The 18,792-nt window shown below is 43.0% G+C and overlaps 1 protein-coding gene across 5 annotated transcripts in view; it reads left to right on the top strand.

Moving 5' to 3' along the window:
- Nucleotides 1-4,677: 4,677 nt before the first annotated feature.
- The window catches only part of ZNF300 (zinc finger protein 300), a 49,404-nt gene continuing 35,289 nt past the window's right edge, over nucleotides 4,678-18,792 (top strand). For 2 of the 5 annotated variants that reach the window (XM_065918938.1, XM_065918935.1), the window contains exons 1-2: nucleotides 6,120-6,261; nucleotides 9,347-9,414. The gene's annotated coding sequence lies outside the window, so the exon portion shown is untranslated. Of the gene's footprint in view, nucleotides 4,760-6,119; nucleotides 6,262-9,346; nucleotides 9,415-18,792 lie in introns of those variants that run through there. The other 3 variants (XM_065918939.1, XM_065918940.1, XM_065918937.1) reach the window with 3 other exon arrangements.

Here is an 18,792-nt window from a genome sequence, read left to right as displayed (position 1 = left end):
GGTTCTGAAAGGCCGAATGATTTGTCCAGGATCCCACAGTAAACAAAGAGTCACATCTGGGCTGGATACAGTCCGAAACTTTCAAAGTGTCGCTTCCCTTCTTTGGGAAGTTCTTATGTGTCAGTGGAACCTAACACATATAGCCTTTCCCCCGATTCTTAGTAGCAGGGAGCCCTACCTATGTTATCTGCTGGCCTCATTCCTCCTGCCCTCCATCCGCTCTGTTATTGTTTGGCTGGGAGACTTTCCCGGAGGAATAATGATCTTCATAAACAGTCACTAAACAGTGGACTACCCATATTCTACTTCCTATGGTTAACCGACAACGCATAAAACCAATGAGGACTGGGGAATGAATAAACTCTAGAGTAGCACAACTGGATGGGGTGGGTAGCCCATCACCCCTCCTGCCTCTCTTTCCCCACCATGACCACAGCTAACAAATGGCTAGATTAGGTCCACAGCATCATCACCCCTTTCCCAACACAGAGGGTCATGTCAAGGGGATACTTGAGAAAGTTTTGGACCAAGAGTCTGGACTCCTGGTCCTACATTTATCCATGCCAGAGACTAATCACATCTCTCTGAGCCCTGACTCTCCCAACTATGAAATGAGGAAGTTAGACTTTGAGGTTTTCTCCATCCTAGTCAGTCGATGAGTATACAGTATCTCATGAACTGACCCCAGGGAGGAGTCCCTAAGGACAAGTGGAAGGGTGGCGTGGAGAATCTGCCTAGTCGGAGTTGTGTTACAGAGTGAGGGTAGACTGTGGGTCAATTGCGATGTCTTCTCCTTTGTGGCAACCATCATTGCCACCCTGAAGCAGTTATTTTGAGTTTTAGATGAGCCAGGACACTTGGGTCGGAGTCGGCCTATGAGCACCTCCATCCACATTCCCTCCATGATGCAGAGATCGGGTATGATGTCTCTGGGGCCCCAACCTTATCCAGACACACTCTACCACCACCTGGCTGAGTAACTTCTGATGAAGTACATTCACCCTTCTTGGACGTGACCTTCCCTAGCTGTTAAGTAGGGTCAATAATTTCTGTCCTGCCTGCTTGGTCAGCCTTTTAGGAGGCTCTAGTAAAGTATTGGAGCTGAAAGATGCTGGAATATGAACTCCAGAAAGGACTGAGGAATGGTTATATTTTTTCCCAGTTAATTCTTTGTCTCCAAAGCCATGCTTCATCGATGCCTTTTCATCGTATTGCTGAGCTTTTAAACATTCTAAGGGCTTCCCTGGTGGCTCAGTGGTAAGGAATCCTGCCTGCCAATACAGAAGATCTGGGTTCAATCCCTGGGTCAGAAAGATCCCCTGGCAAAGGAAATGTCAATCCACTCCAGTATTCTTGCCTGGGAAATTCCATGGATAGAGGAGCCTGGTAGCTATAGTCCATGGGGTTGCAAAAGACTCAGACACAACTTAGCAACTAAATAACAATAACAAAATGTACTAAATGAAGTGTTAATTAATTCAACAGGTGTTTCTTAATCATCTGCTATGTTCTGTGCACTGTGCCAACTGTTGAGGCCTCTATGATTCAGGGAGAGCAAAATATGATTCCTGTCTTCTAGGAGCTCACAGTCTGGTGTGGAGAAAACAGCAAACTGGCTGCAGAGGACGATGGATGCTCTCGAAGGAGAAAGTGCAGCACAGAGAAAGGCATTGCATCTGGATTCGTGGGAGCAGGACCGGCTTCCAGCTGGAAGTAGCTAGTAAGCCGAGAAGGAGCAGGAGTTAGCTGGGTGAGAGACATGAGAGAGGTAGTGAAAAGAGACAGTGTTTGAAGCTAAAAGAACCACCAGGTCAAGGGGCTGTTGGCCCCTTCCAACTTTGATACGCAGATTCTTCATGGCTAAAACAGAGAGCTCAAGATGAAAAGAGACAAGAGGTAAAAGGCTAGAGAGGTAAGTAGGGGCAGATGGAGTGGAATTTCCAGCTTTGGACTTTATTTTGAGGACAGTAGACAGAAGAAAGCTCCCCGCTGCATCATGTTTTGCTATTCTTTTATTCCGTTTCACAATTTTAAATGCTCTCACTGGTTTATTTACCTACTTATGGTCTAGCCCATTCTTTTTCCACCTAGAATGTAAACAGCATGATGTCAGAGACTATGTCTTATTCTCTACTATAACTTCACCCCTAGAAAAGTACCAGGCACACACAGAGGGTATTTAATTAATAATTGCTTAAGAGTGAATGAATGAACTAATGAGAAAAAGGAAAGGAGAGACATAGATTTGGGAGTGTCCAGTGTACTTTGCCTTTATTGAGGGGAAAGCCTCCCCTCCCCACCCTCCATAGGGGAGAGGTGCAGCTCAACAAGTTTTGTCTTTTCAGGAAGTGAAGTGCAGATGAGGGTGAGAAAAGGGCCAGGGAGAAGGATCAGGGTGAGCTGACCCAGAAACTGAAAGCCTAACTGAGGTCTGGACACCAAGTTCCTTTTCCTTAAGGCTCTGTGATCCATGGGAAATAACCTGGCCTTCACAATGAACTCCAAAAGATTTTAGGGCATCTGGGTCAGAATCAGGTCTTGTCCTACTTCCCAGGCTTTGATCTCTCAACCTCATGAGACTATCAGCCCAGAAGTGTCCTTGGGGATCACCTAGTTCCTTGGACTCCCAGTGTCTTAGGTCCTTAGACTCTACTAACAGACGTTCCCACTACCACCTACCCTGCTCTTGTGCTTCTTAATGTTAAATTGACAAATTCATATCAGCTACTGTATAGACTTTATGTTTTTGAGAGGTAAAGTTCTTTTTCAGGCTACCCCCTGCTTGCTTCTTCTCCCACTTTCCGTCTGTTTGTAATCCTGCCCTGAATGAAGTCTGAGCAAGTCAGGTCCTGATGCTTCACTCCATGTTCTAAGCCCTATTTCCTCGCCTCTTCCAAAAACCTGCTCCTGCTTCTCCCCCAAGTCTAGACAGCAGGACCATATCCATCATGTTCAAGGATGTCAAGCCTGGCATGCAGCAGAAACTTCCTAGAGAAGAGCTCTTCCTCCCCCAAAATGTCCAAGAAATGTGGGAAACTCATAGTTGAGTTTGAAGTGATCTGCCCTCAAAATTCTCCAGGCATCAGGAACCTTACTTGAGCAGGGTTTTCTTCTATAACTACCTGTGTTCCCTCAGGACCAACCAGGGACCTTTCCAGAGCTCAAGAATTTCTGGATCATTCCACCAGTGATGGACCTATGACAGGGTAGGAGGGCTCAGGGAGGGCTTTTGTACTGCTGAGTGTTTTCTGGAGAATATATTATAATCTTTCAAAGTTGTAAAAAAAAAAATTAGTGGGAACAGACAACATCAAGGCAGGGCCCCTGAAAGAAAGGATCCACCTCTCTCACACAGGGTTTGGGCTCTCCTTGAGGCTTGTGGATCAGAATAGACAGGACTGAAAAGATGGCTGGTAGTCCAGGCTCATCCACTCCTGTTATCTGCTTGGCCAGCTCTGTCAGACAAGCCAAAGATCCTTGTTTCTGAGAGCTGTGTGTTCAAGCTCCCAATTAGGCACTGGGAAGCATAGAAGACTCTTGCTGATTTGGGCATCAGAGAAATGTGTATTCAAACCCCAGATCTGCCCTTTTCTAGTTATTTGAGAAAGACATCTTTCCTCATTTGTAAAATGGAAATTTTATGTGGATGAGAGAATACATGAGAAAACATTTGGTGCAGAGTGTGGGATATATTCCCATGGTTATCATTATTATTAAAGATGCCAGTGATGACCGCAAGTATCCCAGCCATGCAGTCCATTCCTGAACCAAGCATCCTTGAGGGCATGGAGGCTGGGGCTCTGACCCTCAGCATCTGACTGCCCCATTGCCCCCTCAAATCACCACCCACATTTCTACAACTCAGCACTGCTCTGTGATCTCAGACCAGTCCTTGTAGTCTCTCTGGTGCTCCCTGCCCTTTCTGAACCATTAGAAGCTGGACCACATGACCTCTAAGGGCTCCATCTGGCTTTGAAATTCTTTGTCCAGTTTCCTAGGGTCTCTCTGGGATAGTTAAGTACTTTGTGTACAAGCTCCTGAAATGTTCTTATCCAGAGGTCAACACGGAGGCAGGCTGTGAGGTTTCAGGACTTTGGAATACCCTGAGAGGGTGTCCTGCTTTTCCCTTGTGCACACACCCCCTGCTTTACTTCCCCATTTACACAGAATGGCTGAACTAAGATTAACTGAGTGCCTTCTATGGGCTAGGCTCTGTTCTAAGTGTTTTAAACAGATTAATTTACTTAATCCTTATAACAACCCTATAAAACACATATAATATAAATTCGGTTTTAAAATCAAGGAAAGTGGGGGATAGAGAGGTTAGTAACCCAAGCCAGTAAGTGGTAGAGATGAGGGTCCAGCTCAGACAATCTGGCTCCAGGGCCTGGTACTCTCCTCTTTTCTCCCAACGCTGCACTGAGTCCAGAGAGTGAAAGTGAACTTCAGAGCCACACAGCAGCTTATTCAATGATCTCTGACCATGAAGCCACTGGAAGAGTCATACTGAGGGCAATAAGTAATAAGCCGAAGAGTAAAATATCTCGGCCTCTCCCTTTCTACATACTCCCTCCACCCCCGAATCCTGTGGGCTGTGTACTAAAAGTGGAGAGGCTGGGGTGTGGCCTTGTGGTAAGTGCCAAGGCTGGCCTGGCCAGACTGGCCCCACAGTGGTCAGCCCTCCTCAGGGCGAAGCTTGGCTGCCTCTCCCATCCACCCAGAAGCACAGTCAGAGGGGGTGGAAGTGCCTGCGGTGGAGGTGAGGGCGGGACCAAATCAGGAGAATATATTAGAAAGGGAAAAGGCGGGGACCAGGATTAGGGGAAAGGATGGGGTGGAGGGGGAAAATACTCACTGTGTGTGCCAGACACAGGGCTAGGGACCTTCCCGTACCTCCTGCAAGGAAGGCTCTGTCATTACCCTCATATTATAAGGGAAAAAATTGGGACTCAGAGTGATGGATGACCTGCCCCAAGTTATGGGGTGTGTCTACAGTGAAGATGTATCCCCTCTCCATTACAGAAGACAGGAAAGAGGAAGGGAGAGGGGAGAAAGGAGGAGGGAGTGAGGTGTGGGGACCTTGGTGCTCTGCAAGGGCAATGACCCCAGAGCTGTTCTTGCATCTCAGAAGGCTCACTGGGAGAATGTTTATCAGAATTCTCCACATTGAGCCAGAGCGTGACCTCCCAGCCTGTCTGTGCCTACCCCGTGACTGCCTCTAGATATAAACAGCCTATTTATTAACCCTAGGAAACTGGCTCTTCTGTCACTTAGCGTTATCTCCTGGGATGAGCGGGCTTGGAGAGCAGAGGGTGCCTGGCCAAGAGTTTCCAGACTGGGAGGAGTGGCTGCTAGAAATCTGATGATCACTAAAGAGCCGGGCCAAAAGAGGCCACGGAGAACCCCCATCCGGTCTGCGTCCACCCCCTTGTAGACACACTTAAGGCAGCACGATGGGTTAATAAGCCCCCAAAGCCTTTGACCCAGTGATTGCCACTTTAAGGAATTAAAGCTTGACTCATTATTTTCCCTAATGATCCCCATCATTAGATCACTGTGGTGACACCAAATGAAATCATGGCTAGAAAGGCACTTGGTAAATTGAACTTCCTCCAACTCCCACTCCAGCACCTAAGAAGTTATCCCCTCATCTAGTCCCTTCCACCCCAGCCCCCCAAACTCTATGCCCCCCATTCAACTAGTTTGTCTTAACACTCACCCACCACATGCTTACCACCACACACTAAGGAATGAGGTTGTAATCGTATATACCTACTTGATTGTTGGAGGAATTAAATGATATACTTTCTATGATGTTTAGGACCTCTATATACTCAATTAGTATTAGCTTCATCTATCACCAGGTGACTCTAAGTTCTGTAAAAGGCCTCCCACAGTGTTCATATAAGTAAACAGGAGTGGGAATATTTTTGAATGGGAGACCAGAGATGAGGCAAGAATTGGCCAGGATCAGAAGGGGAGGAAGTGGATTTTACGGGCAGCTTGAAGGACTGGAATGACAACACCAAGAATGCTGGAATTTCTGGGAAAGGGAGGGCATGTGCAAACACAAAAATTGGATGAGAAGTCATAGGATATTTACAACTCCGGAAAGAACAGAACAAACACCATCTCATTCCAAGGCTAGTGGTGGGACATGGTGACCTTTCAGGGACACAGGAGCTTGTGGTTATAATTGAGAGGTGTTGAAATCTCTCTGAGCTCACAAGTCTCATCCTGCTGGTTGCCTCTGCAGAGTCGGTAAGAATCGTGATCCCCTCTCCACTTTGCACTTTCAGAAACTTCTCCCAGTGTTTACAATAATATTGCCTTATCCAGAGCCTTGGACTATGTCCCTGTTTCTTCCATTCTCTCTTATTCCCATTGAATATATATATATATATTTAATAGTTTGAATATATATATTTAATAGTTTGGGAATTTTTATTCATGTAATTATGATTGCATTCTTCTTATAAAATTAAAACTTGGCAACTAAGGCTGAAAATCCCATTCACTCCTCTTGCTCTTCATTTTTGTCATGACTCTTCTCCTACAGCTTAACTAACAGTATGTTTCTCCTTCCAGAATTTTCTCTGTGTACACACACATACCCACACACCATTTAAAATATATGTGACAACATTTTTTGGTTTGGATTCTTTTCTTCTTTTTTTCATAAGTAGATGTACACGTTATTATTGTGCTACAACTTGCTTTTCTCACCCACTATATGTTGTAGAGATCTGTCCATGTTAGCATTTTTTATCTACTTAATTTTTAACCACTGCAGAGTGTGGCTGTTTTATGGCTTATTTGCTCATTCCTCCCCTCATTCCACATTTCCCTGCTACAAGCAACGATGCTGTGAACATCCTTCATACACTTTCTTGTGCGCATGTGATTTTATATCTCTACGGCAGAAATCTGACAGTAGAAATGCAGGTTATCAGGGTATGAACAATGCCTGCTGAATCTTAAGTATGGATTTTCCCTGGCCACTCCCAGTCATTTCTTTTGGTCCAAGGGTACCACATTTAAATCACCAGCTTTCTGCTCCCAACTCCCCTCTACCCAGAGGTCCCTGAGGTTCCTCAAACCTGTACATGAAGAGACCGTCCCTCCCCACAGCACCCCCTGCTGGTGTACACGCCACATTCTCCCAGTTGCCTAAGGGTGGAAACTGTTCAGGGTTCTCTCTCTCCCCAGTGTCTAATAAGAGGCCAGATCTTGTGGAGTTTATCTCAGTAATGTCTTCTGATTCTCATTTCTCCTCTGATTACCTTTGGCCACGATTATTTAAAAAATCTCCTAATAGTCTCCTTGTTCCCTTATGCAATACACCATATGTATCTTAATAAAGCACAGTTGATGTCATTCTCTTTTGGTTGGTTCCTACCAATATTAAACACAGTAGGATCTTCTTGGTTTGCTCTTCACAGACTTCTCCAACCTGGCTGTTTTCTCCCTCTAATTTTTATCTTTTCACATCCCTCCTCTTTCACATTCTAGGCACACCGATCCTTTTGCATTCCAAAATGTGCTTGTATTTCTTGCCTCCAAGACTTGGTTTCTCTGTTTCCTCTCCTAGAAGTCTCTTTCCTAGCTCTGGCTATTAAGGGTTTATCAATCCTTCTAGGTCCTGCCAAATACACATTAAGAATTTGAGTTGAAGGGCTCTGACACAAGTAGCCAATTTCTTAGCCTCTCTAATCATCCATTTTCTTCCCTATAAAAAGCACATTGATGCTGTCCAGATCCATGAGGAACTTCTGGTTAAATGATACATATGAAGCTCTAAGCACAGTGCCTCCTACAGAGTAAATACTAAATAAACCTTAGCTCTTATTGGCATCACACTTCTTTTACAAAGCTGTGCCTGGTCTCACTGTCAAATGGACTTTCCCACCTTCCAGGGCTCTCTATTCTAGTGGGCATTTAGCCATTCCATTTCTTATGTCTAAGTCTGTCTTCACACTTGATAATGACCTCCTGAGGGTCTTGGATCCTCTAATTCATTTCTGCATGCCTCGGAGTGTCCCCAGCACAGTGTCTAGAGCTGAACTGAATGTAGGGAGAATAACACACCGTTCTCCATTTGGAGGTGCTGAGAAGGAAAGACAGCCACTTATACAGAATCAGGAGACAGCTTTGGATTCCACCTTGGCACTCACTGGTTGGTGAGAATCCATACACGTCCCCCAGTTTCCTTATCTATAAAATGAGGAAAATACTACTACCAGCTTTACAAGGTTGGGGTGAGCTTCTGTGTGCCACATAACCACACATCCCCCAACCCATCCCTAAAGCAAAATAATAAGAACTTTCTAGTTGTTTTTTGAATCTTAGTTTGCCTGCTCACAGTAGCTGGCCTCCCCCGTGTGGAAAAAATTCAGATTGCATTCTATGAGTCTATAAATAATCTGGGAGCCGGAGTTTATCTCAGCATTGTTTATATCGCTGAAAAACTGAAAACCAACCAGGCCTTCCAATAGGAGGTGGCACTGGTGGTAAAGAACCCACCTGCCAATGCAGGAGATGTAAGAAACCCAGATGTGACCCCTGGGTTGGAAAGATCCCATGGAGAAGAACATGGCAACCCACTCCAGTATTATTGCCTAGAGAATCCCATAGACAGAAGAGCCTGGCGGGCTACAGTCCACAGGGCTGCCAAAGAGTCGGACACGACTGAAGCAACTTAGCATGCAAAGGGAAATAATCGAGCCATTTGAATATAATGAAATAGGTGTCTAGGGGTACTTCTAAGTAAAACTCTAATGATACACATATAAACTTTGTACAATTTTGTAAGTGTCTACACACATATGGAAGGATAATACATTAAATGTTAATAGTGCTTATTTTGGATAGTAAAATTCAGTTTTTTTTCACTTGGGGTTCACTTGGAGTCAAACCCAAGTATGCGAATCCCGTTGAGAGGCAGTAAAAGTCCAAATCCTGCGACCCCATGGGACTATACAGTCCATGGAATTCTCCTGGCCAGAATACTGGAGTGAGTAGCCAATCCCTTCTCCAGGGGATCTTACCAACCCAGGCATCAAACCAGGTCTCCCACATTGCAGGCAGGTTCTTTACTAGCTGAGCTACCAGGGAACCCCGTTGATAAGGAAATCCCAAGATAAATGAAAACAGATCAATATGCACTCCCTGGGCCTGCTGCATGCAGACAGCCCAGGCAGGAAAGGGTGGAATGGAAAGCCAAGGGGAATAAAGGATCTTGGGCTGGAGTTCTGGGAGCCTCTCAGAAGTGGGCCGATGGGGGCTGTGTATCCACTGTTCTAGGCCAGGCCGATCTGAGGTCCTGAAACTGACCCTTTGTTCCCAGCAGCCGCCAGACATGCAGCCAAAGGCAAAATGCCAAAGCCATCCAGGCTTTGCGGGAGACACTGGTGAGTAAGTGTATCCTCTGAGGCTCTAGTCTAGACTGGGGGAGCACCGGAGCGTGAAAGAGGACCAATGTGGTATGTGTTGGATACCAGGAGTACCTTTGGAACTCCGGGGACAGAAAGAACCTCCCAGCAGTTCAGGGGCAGGGAAGGTTCCTGGAAGAGGTTGCAAATAAGTTGGATACACATTTGTTCAGCATTTTACCCAGGAGTTTTCAATGATTCAGCACCCAAGGACCACCTAATGGATGGATAACCAGAACATACAAAGACTGTACATTTTAAGCTTTTTGTTAGTTAGTACTTAAAATTTAAATAATATAAGAAGTAACACTCTTATATCAGTGAAAGGGCAAAACTACTTTTAGTCTTCAACCAAAGTGTATATATCTGGCTCCATGAGGGAAGGTCAATTTTACTTCTGGTTGTTCTCTTTTCTTTTTCTTTCTGCTATATTAGAAAAATCTGAACTTAAAACTGTAGATCATCAGTGACTGTGGAAAACAGTATGGTGGTTCCCAAAAAAAAATGGAACACAGAATTATCACGTGATCCAGAAATTCCACTTTTACACATATACCTAAAAAATTTGAAGCAGGGACCAAACTTGTGCTCTTAACCATTGAGCCACACTACCTTCCCAGATGTCCAGAGACAGAAACTTTTAAACTTGAATGACAAAAGCTGATTCCAATAGTACCAGAGGGTAAATGAATGTCAAAACTGACAGTTACATTCAGGGCATTGGAGGAGAACAGCCATTTAGAGAGTCATGAAAATACGAGGCAAGCTGAAGTGTAGGTGCTTGATTGTCTTCATTGCAAACAGAACTTCACTCCCCATTGAACAGGAAGTGTGATCTCGGGGTTCTAAATCATAGACTTGTACAAGCAGCAGAGTTAGGCTACTTTCCAGAGTTTATGACACAGTGTCCTCCTGCCCTTTGCTTATGTTCAAAACACTGAGAAACCAACATAATATCTGCAAGCCTGGGAGCTCATTCCCAGAATGCAAGACTGGTCCAATACTCATGAATCAACGTAATTCATCCTATTAACAGACTAAATCAGAAAAACCATGAGATCAAGATATGAGGCAAAAAATGTATTCAACAAAATCCAACACCTATATATGATAAACTAAGAACTGAAGGGAAATGACACATCCAGATGATGGAATATTATTCAGCTCTAAAAAGAAATGACCTGTCAAGTCTTGAAAAGAATGGAAGGAACTTCAGTGTATATTGCTTAGTGAAAGAAGCCAATCTGAAAAAGCTATATACTGTGTGATTCCAACTATATGACATTCTGGAAAAGGTGAAACTATGGAAGCAGTAATAAAGATCAGTGGTTGCAAGGGGTTAGGGGGAGGGAGGGAAGCAATGGCAGAGAATAAAAGATTTTACAGGTGGGTAAATATATTCTCTATGATACCATAATGGTAGATACATGTCATTATACATTTGTGGAAACCTGTAGAATATATGGCAGCAAGAGTAAACCATTATAGAAACTATGGACTTTTCAGTGAATATAATCTGCTCATGTAGGTTTACCAATTGTAATAAATGTACCACTCTGGTAGGATGTTAAGACTATTGGATGCTGTGCCTATGTAGGGAAACTCTGTCCTTTCTTTTCAGTTTTGCTGTGAACCTGAAGTTGCTCTAAAGAATCAAGTTTATTAAAAATGACTGGCACATCTATACAATGGAGTGTTATTCAGTGACAAAAAGAAATGAGCTTGTTTTCACAAAAACTTATGACTTTTTAAAATTTATTTTTTAATTGAAGGATAATTGCTTATGACTCTTAAATGCATATTATTAAATGAAATAAGTCAGTCTGAAAAGGCAACATGCTGCCGCATGATTCCATTTGTATGACATGACATTATGAAAAAGGAAAAACTACACAGAGAGTAAAAACATCAGTGGTTTTCAGGGATGTTGAGAGAGGAGGAGAGAGTTGAATAGGTGAAGCACAGTAGTTTTTTAAGGTGTTGAACTATTTTGTATCATGATATTAATTATTATATTAATACCATACTTAATATCATGACACTATAACTATGGATATGCATGGCACTATGAAATTGTCAAAACCCATAGAAACTTTACAGCAAAAACCTTGAACATTATGTTCAATTTTAAAAAATAATTTATGCAGTAGGGGGAATCTCATAATGGAATTTAAACTTTGATAAAATAAAATATATTACATATTTATGCAATAACCTCACCAAATAGGGTGAGAGGAAAAGGTATTGTCCCAATTATCTTGGGAAATGAGTGAAGTGAGACTAGAGTCAAGTAAACTACATATAAGCCGTGTACTCTGGTCGCTAAAGTTGTTTTCCACAGGGGTTCAGGTTAGTAATCCTAAAGCTACTACACATGTATACTGGAACTGAACAATTAAATAAATGAAGGGCAGATGGTGAAACCCTGGAGTGAGAGATTACTGTTAAGCTAGTGGGGAAGACTAGAATGACCTACATGATACTGGATTAGATTTGGAGATGTCAGTATGAAATGATGTTTAGCTTCATGCAGACTCAGATGAGTACATATAGAGAGATGTATAGGTATGCTTACATGCATGGGTTAATATAAACATATATGTTTCTTTGCTCTCTCAGCTGGGAGGGCCAGAAACTGACACTCCAATAGCAGCAAGTATACCCAGTGTTCATATCTTGGTTTCATTTTTATATAACAGCTTTATTGAGATTTAATTCACATACATCTAATTCACCTATTTAAAGTGTACATTTCAAAGTTTTCCAAAGCAGCTGCACTATTTTGCATTTCTGTCAGCATTGTAGAGTATGAGTGTTTCCAGTGTCTAGACATCCTTTCCAACAGCTACTGTTGTCCATCTTTCCAATTACAGCTGTCTTTGTGGGTATGAGATGGTATTTCACTGGGGTTTTGATTTGTATTTCCCTGATGGCCAATGATGTTCAGCATCTTTTCATGTGCTTATTGGTCATTTGTATATTTTGTATGAAATAATGTCTCTTCAGATCCCATGTCTATTTTTAAACTGAGTTATTTTTGTTTTCAATGGGAGTTCTTTATATGCAGTCACATTGTGAGGCACTGGGGGGTTAGGGCTTCAACATATGGATTGGGGGGGCAATTAACAGTTGTAAGAGGAGGTAATTTAGCCCCCCAAAACAACTATTTAAATTATAATGAGTGTTATAAGAGGCCCTGACTGTTTTCTTTTGCTCACTCTCCCATGATCTCTATCTCATATTTATATACTTTATGTAAATAACAATATATTTACATACTCTCTCATTGATCAAGAAGTAGCAGAAGTCCTTTATATATGCAAAAGAAAATAACAGGAAAAAAGTTTATTTTATACTTCAGAGTTCTTTAGGATGCCCTATGTTTCATTATAATTCATACTTCGTAAAAAGAAAAAAAAAAATAGGGAATTCCCTGGCAGTCCAATGGTCAGGACTTGACACTTTCACTGCTGTGGCCCAAGTTCAATCTCTAGCTGGGGAACTAAGATCCTGCAAGCCATGCAACATGTCCTAGATAAGTAAATAAACCCTGACACAGGTGACCATGGCAACCCACACACAGCTGGATCAACGGGGTTGAAGAAGCCACTGAGGGAAAATGTCCCCTGGGTCCTCCAGACCTCACTGAGAGAAAACCATAGATTTGCACTAAGATTTAGCTACAAGGATATTTGTCCTAGCACTTTTTAACAAACTGAAAGTTGGAACAAATTAAAGAACTGATTAAACAAATAGATACATATATCCCAAATAAATTTGTAATGATCAAAAACAATGTTGCCAGATATTTATCAAAATGTAAATGGTAGCTGAGTATACCTCAACATCAGTACACCTTCTCTGACCCTCTAATCACGCCTTCTGTGGACTCTAACCAGGGCTACAGGAATAGAGACAGGCTAGAGTTTGAAGGTAGGATGCACAATATCAGGTTCTCAGCAGGACCCAGGAACCGGCAAGGACATCAATAGTCTTGGAAATACAATGTGCACATGGTGAGATTCATTCAGCACTCTCTCTGGAATATTCCCCAGGAAAACTGAGATGCAGGTCCCTGTGGTTTCAGCTGAGGAGGAGCAGAGTTCAGTCAAATGCTGTGTTTTAGATTCGGAGATGTTGTAAGAAATAGGAGATTTGAAGACAAATATCTGGGCTAGGATTTACCTGCTGGCTATTTGACCTTGAGCAAATCACTTCACCTTAATGAGCCTCAGTAAAACTGGAAATAATCACTGTGTTCTACTAGTTACTTTACTCTCCCCCTGGCCCCCCCCCCCCCACTTTTAAAAAATTAAGGAAACAAATATATTTTACAAAACAACCTAATTTAAAGTAGGGATGTATGTGGGTGCACACATGCATGCTAATTGTTCCCTTTGCCCAGCATACTTCCACTATTTCATTAAGACTTTCCTCAAAGATCAAGGAGGCCTCCCTGCCTACCAATCTAAACTTAATCCTCTCCCCATTTCCCTTACCCCATCTACTTTTTCTTTGTGTACAACACATCACCTCTACTATACTATGTAACTTACTGATATATTGTGCTTATTGTTTATTGACTATCTTTACTTACTAAAATAAAATTTCATAAAGGTAAGGGTTTTTGTCTGATTAATATTGTATTCCCAGAACCAGGAAGAGGGCTTGGCTCATAGATGCTGCTGCTGCTGCTGCTGCTAAGTCACTTCAGTCGTGTCCGAATCTGTGCAACCCCATAGACGGCAGCCCACCAGGCTCCCCCGTCCCTGGGATTCTCCAGGCAAGAACACTGGAGTTGGTTGCCATTTCCTTCTACAGTGCATGAAAGTGAAAAGTGAAAGTGAAGTTGCTCAGTCCTGTCGGACTCGTAGCCTACCAGGCTCCTCCATCCATGGGATTTTCCAGGCAAGCATACTGGAGTGGGGTGCCATTGCCTTCTTCATCATAGATGCTAGTCATTGAAAAAAATATATATGTAGCTGTAGTATGTTTCATAAAACAATGCTTATCACAAGGGATACATATGTAATACTTTACAGTATTTTATTTTTTAAAATGGTCACATACAAGATTCCATTTATACAATGTTCCAGAAAGGCAAAATTAACCTATAAAGATACAAATTGGAAAATAGGTTGTTTCTCAGCATGCAGGGGAAAGGATTGATTGGAAAGGGGCAGAATTTTCTGGGGATATTAAAATGTCTTATATTTTGATGGCATGGTATACAACAAATTTTATATTTTATTCTCTGTGATTTACATGCAAATTATTCTATTTAAAATTTAACCCAACTTTTATTTTTTTTAATTTAACCCAACTTTTAAAAAGAACTGGCAAATAAAAAACTATTAGTCTTAACAAAGATTTCATCCCACTTACTATTGTACTGGGTTTCAACCCATAGTTTGAAAAACTGACTTACGGGTTGCTGTGGAGTTAAGGCTAGATACCCTTGGTAAGGCAGGTAGCACTCCACCTGCATCTGGTCCCATCACTTCATGGCAAATAGATGGGGTAAAAAATGGAAACAGTATTTTCCTGGGCTCCAAAATCACTGTGGACTGTGACTGCAGCCACAAAATTAAAATACCCTTGCTCCTTGGAAGAAAAGGTATGACAAACTTAGACAGCATATTAAAAAGCAGAGACATCATGTTGCCAACAAACGTCCCTCTAGTCAAAATTATAGTTTTCCAGTGGTCATGTACAGATGAGAGTCGGACCATAAAGAAGACTGAGCATGGAATAGAATTGTGGTGCTGGAGAAGACTCTTGGGAGTCCCTTCCACAGCAAGGAGATCAAATAAGTCAATTCTAAAGGAAATCAACCCTGAATATTAACTGGAAAGACTGATGCTGAAGCTGAAGCTCCAATACTCTGGCCACTGGATGGGGAGGGCCGACTCATTGGAAAAGACTCTGATGCTGGGAAAGATAGAGGGCAGGAGAAGAAGGTGGCAACAGAGGATGAGACAGTTGGATGACATCACTAACTCATCATTGATAAGAGTTTGAGTAAACTCTGGGAGATAGTGAAGGACAGGGAAGCTTGGCATCCATGGGGTCCCAGAGTCCAACAGGACTTCAGTTCAGTTCAGTTTCTCAGTCATGTCTGATTCTTTGCTAACTCATGGACTGCAGCAAACCAGGCCTCCCTGTTCATCACCAACTCCCGGAATTTACTCAAACTCAGGTCCACTGAGTCGGTGATGCCATCCAACCATCTCATCCTCTGTTGTCCCCTTCTCCTCCCGCCTTCAATCTTCCCCAGCATCAGGGGCTTTTCAAATGAGTCAGTTCTTCACATCAGGTGGCCAACGCATTGGAGTTTCAGCTTCAGCATCATCCTTCCAATGAATATTCAGGGCTGATTTCCTTTAGGATGGACTGGTTGGATCTCCTTGCAGTCCAAGGGACTCTCAAGAGTCTTCTCCAACATCACAGTTCAAAAGGATCAATTCTTGGTGCTCAGCTTTCTTTATAGTCTAACTCTCACTCCATACATGACTACCGGGAAAACCATAGCCTTGACAAGATGGACCTTTGTTGGCAAAGTAATGTCTCTGTTTTTTAGTATGCTGTCTAGATTGGTCATAACTTTTCTTCCAAGAAGTGTCTTTTAATTCATGGCTGCAATCACCATCTGTAGTGATTTTGGAGGCCCCCCCCCCCAAAAATAAAGTCTGTCTCTGTTTCCACTGTTTCCCCATCTATTTCCCATGAAGTGTTGGGATCAGATGCCATGATCTTAGTTTTCTGGATGTTGAGCTTTAAGCCAACTTTTCCACTCTCCTCCTTCACTTTCATCAAGAGGCTCTTTAGTTCTTCTTCGCTTTCTACCATAAGGGTGGTGTTATTTGCATATCTGAGGTTATTGATATTTCTCCCAGCAATCTTGATTCCAGCTCGTGCTTCTTCCAGCCCAGCGTTTCTCATGATGTACTCTGCATATAAGTTAAATGAGCAAGGTGACAATATACAGCCTTGATGTACTCCTTTCCTGATTTGGAAACAGTCTGTTATTCCAAGTCCAGTTCTAACTGTTGCTTTCTAACCTGTACACAGATTTCTCAAGAGGCAGGCCAGGTGGTCTGGTATTCCCATCTCTTGAAGAATTTTCCACAGTTTGTGGTGATCCACACAGTCAAAGGCTTTGGCATAGTCAATAAAGCAGAAATAGATGTTTTTCTGGAACTCTCTTGCTTTTCCAATGTTCCAGCGAATGTTGACAATTTGATCTCTGGTTCCTCTGCCTTTTTAAAAACCAGCTTGAACATCTGAAAGTCCATGGTTCACGTACTGTTGAAGCCTGGCTTGGAGAATTTTGAGCATTACTTTACTAGGGTGTGAGGTGAATGCAATTGTGTAGTAGTTTGAGCATTCTTTGGCATTACCTTTCTTAGGGACTGGAATGAAAACTGACCTTTTTCAGTCCTGTGGCCACTGCTGAGTTTTCCAAATGTGCTGGCATATTGAGTGCCGCACTTTCACAGCATCATCTTTTGAAATAGCTCAACTGGAATTCCATCCTCCCCACTAGCTTTGTTCGTAGTGATGCTTCCTGAGGCCCACTTGACTTTGCATTCCAGGATGTCTGGCTCTAGGTGAGTGATCATACCATCGTGATTGTCTGGGTTGTGAAGATCTTTTTTGTATAGTTCTTCTGTTATTCTTGCCACCTCTTCTTAATATCTTCTGCTTCTGTTAGGTCCATACCATTTCTTTCCTTTATTGAGACCATCTTTGCATGAAACATTCCGTTGGTATCTCTAATTTTCTTGAAAAGATCTCTAGTCTTTCTCATTCTATTGTTTTCCTCTATTTCTTTGCACTGATCACTGAGGAAGTCTTTCTTATCTCTCCTTGCTATCCTTTGGAACTCTGCATTCAAATGGGTATATCTTCCCTTTTCTCCTTTCCTTTTCCCTTCTCTTCTTTTCACAGCTATTTGTAAGGCCTCCTCAGACAGCCATTTTGCTTTTTTGCATTTCTTTTTCTTGGGGATGGTCTTGATTCCTGTCTCCTGTACAGTGTCACAAATCTCCGTCCATTGTTCATCAGGCACTGTGTCTATCAGATCTAATCCCTTGACTCTATTTGTCACTTCCACTGTATAATTATAAGGGATTTGATTTAGGTCATACCTGAATGGTCTAGTAGTTTTCCCTACTTTCTTCAATTTAAGTCTGAATTTGGCAATAAGGAGTTCAAGATCTGAGCCACAGTTAGCTCCCGGTCTTGTTTTTGTTAACTGTATAGAGCTTCTCCATCTTTGGCTGCAAAGAATATAATCAATCTGATTTTGATATTGACCATCTGGTGATGTCCATGTGTACAGTCTTCTTTTGTGTTGTTGGAAGAGGGTGTTTGCTATGACCAGTGTGTTCTTTTGGCAAAACTCTATTAGCCTTTGCCCTGCTTCATTCTGTACTCCAAGGCCAAATTTGCCTTAACTTACTCACAAATTTGCCAACAGGACTCACTCACTGAACAACTCCACCAGCAACATTTCAGACCTTCAGTAAAGCTTGGTTTTCTTTTCACATCCCTGAGTGCGCTTCTCAACGTGGAGTCAAACACTTGCATGCCCCGGCCACAACAGGCTGCTCTCTGGGGCGCCACACCAGCAGAGCCCCCATATTGTCCAATCCCAGGAGCCCACTCACCTGGGACTCATGAACTCGGGCTGGGAAAGGTCACGGTAGCTTTTGACACATGCCGGTCTGTTAGGTGAGGTGCACTGACTGAAACCGCCCACCCTAGCCAGGCACCATAGTAACCATCTGCATGAGCTATTTAACGACAGGAGGTCCTGGGAATGAACACTGAACTAATAAGCCACCACCAACCGGAAGAGTTCAAGAAAGGTCAAAAGGAGACAACATATGTTCCAACCACCTCCCAGAATCCTCGCCGGCATCCATCTTGGCTAAACAAGGCTTGCACCACCAGGAAGGACTCTGAGTCAGAATGATTGGCTAAAGACAACCCAGAAACTAATCCCATCACTATACAACCTGAGACTGCAGAGTCACATGGCAGAGCTGTTCTCCTGGGTTCCCTTAAACTACCGCTCTCCACCCAGGTGCCCTTTCTTAATAAAATCTCTCACTTTGTCAGCATATGTGTCTCCTCGGACAATTCATTTTCAAGTGTTAGACAGGATCCCAGTTTCAGGCCCTGGAAGGGGTCCCCCTTCGTGCAACAGGTCCACGCCTCTACCCCAAAGCCTGGCTGAGACCCATTGTTCACCACAGCTCCCTCACACCCATGCCTTCTTTCTCCACACAGCTCAACCTGCAGCCCGAAGAAGGCCAGCTAAGTGAGCGGCTTGACCCCTCTTGACTCAATCCTG

This window comes from Muntiacus reevesi, chromosome 1, assembly GCF_963930625.1.
Source record: "Muntiacus reevesi chromosome 1, mMunRee1.1, whole genome shotgun sequence".
Lineage (NCBI taxonomy): Eukaryota > Metazoa > Chordata > Mammalia > Artiodactyla > Cervidae > Muntiacus > Muntiacus reevesi.
The sequence above is the reverse complement of the archived record's forward strand: the minus strand, read 5'-3'. Positions and strand labels throughout refer to the sequence as shown.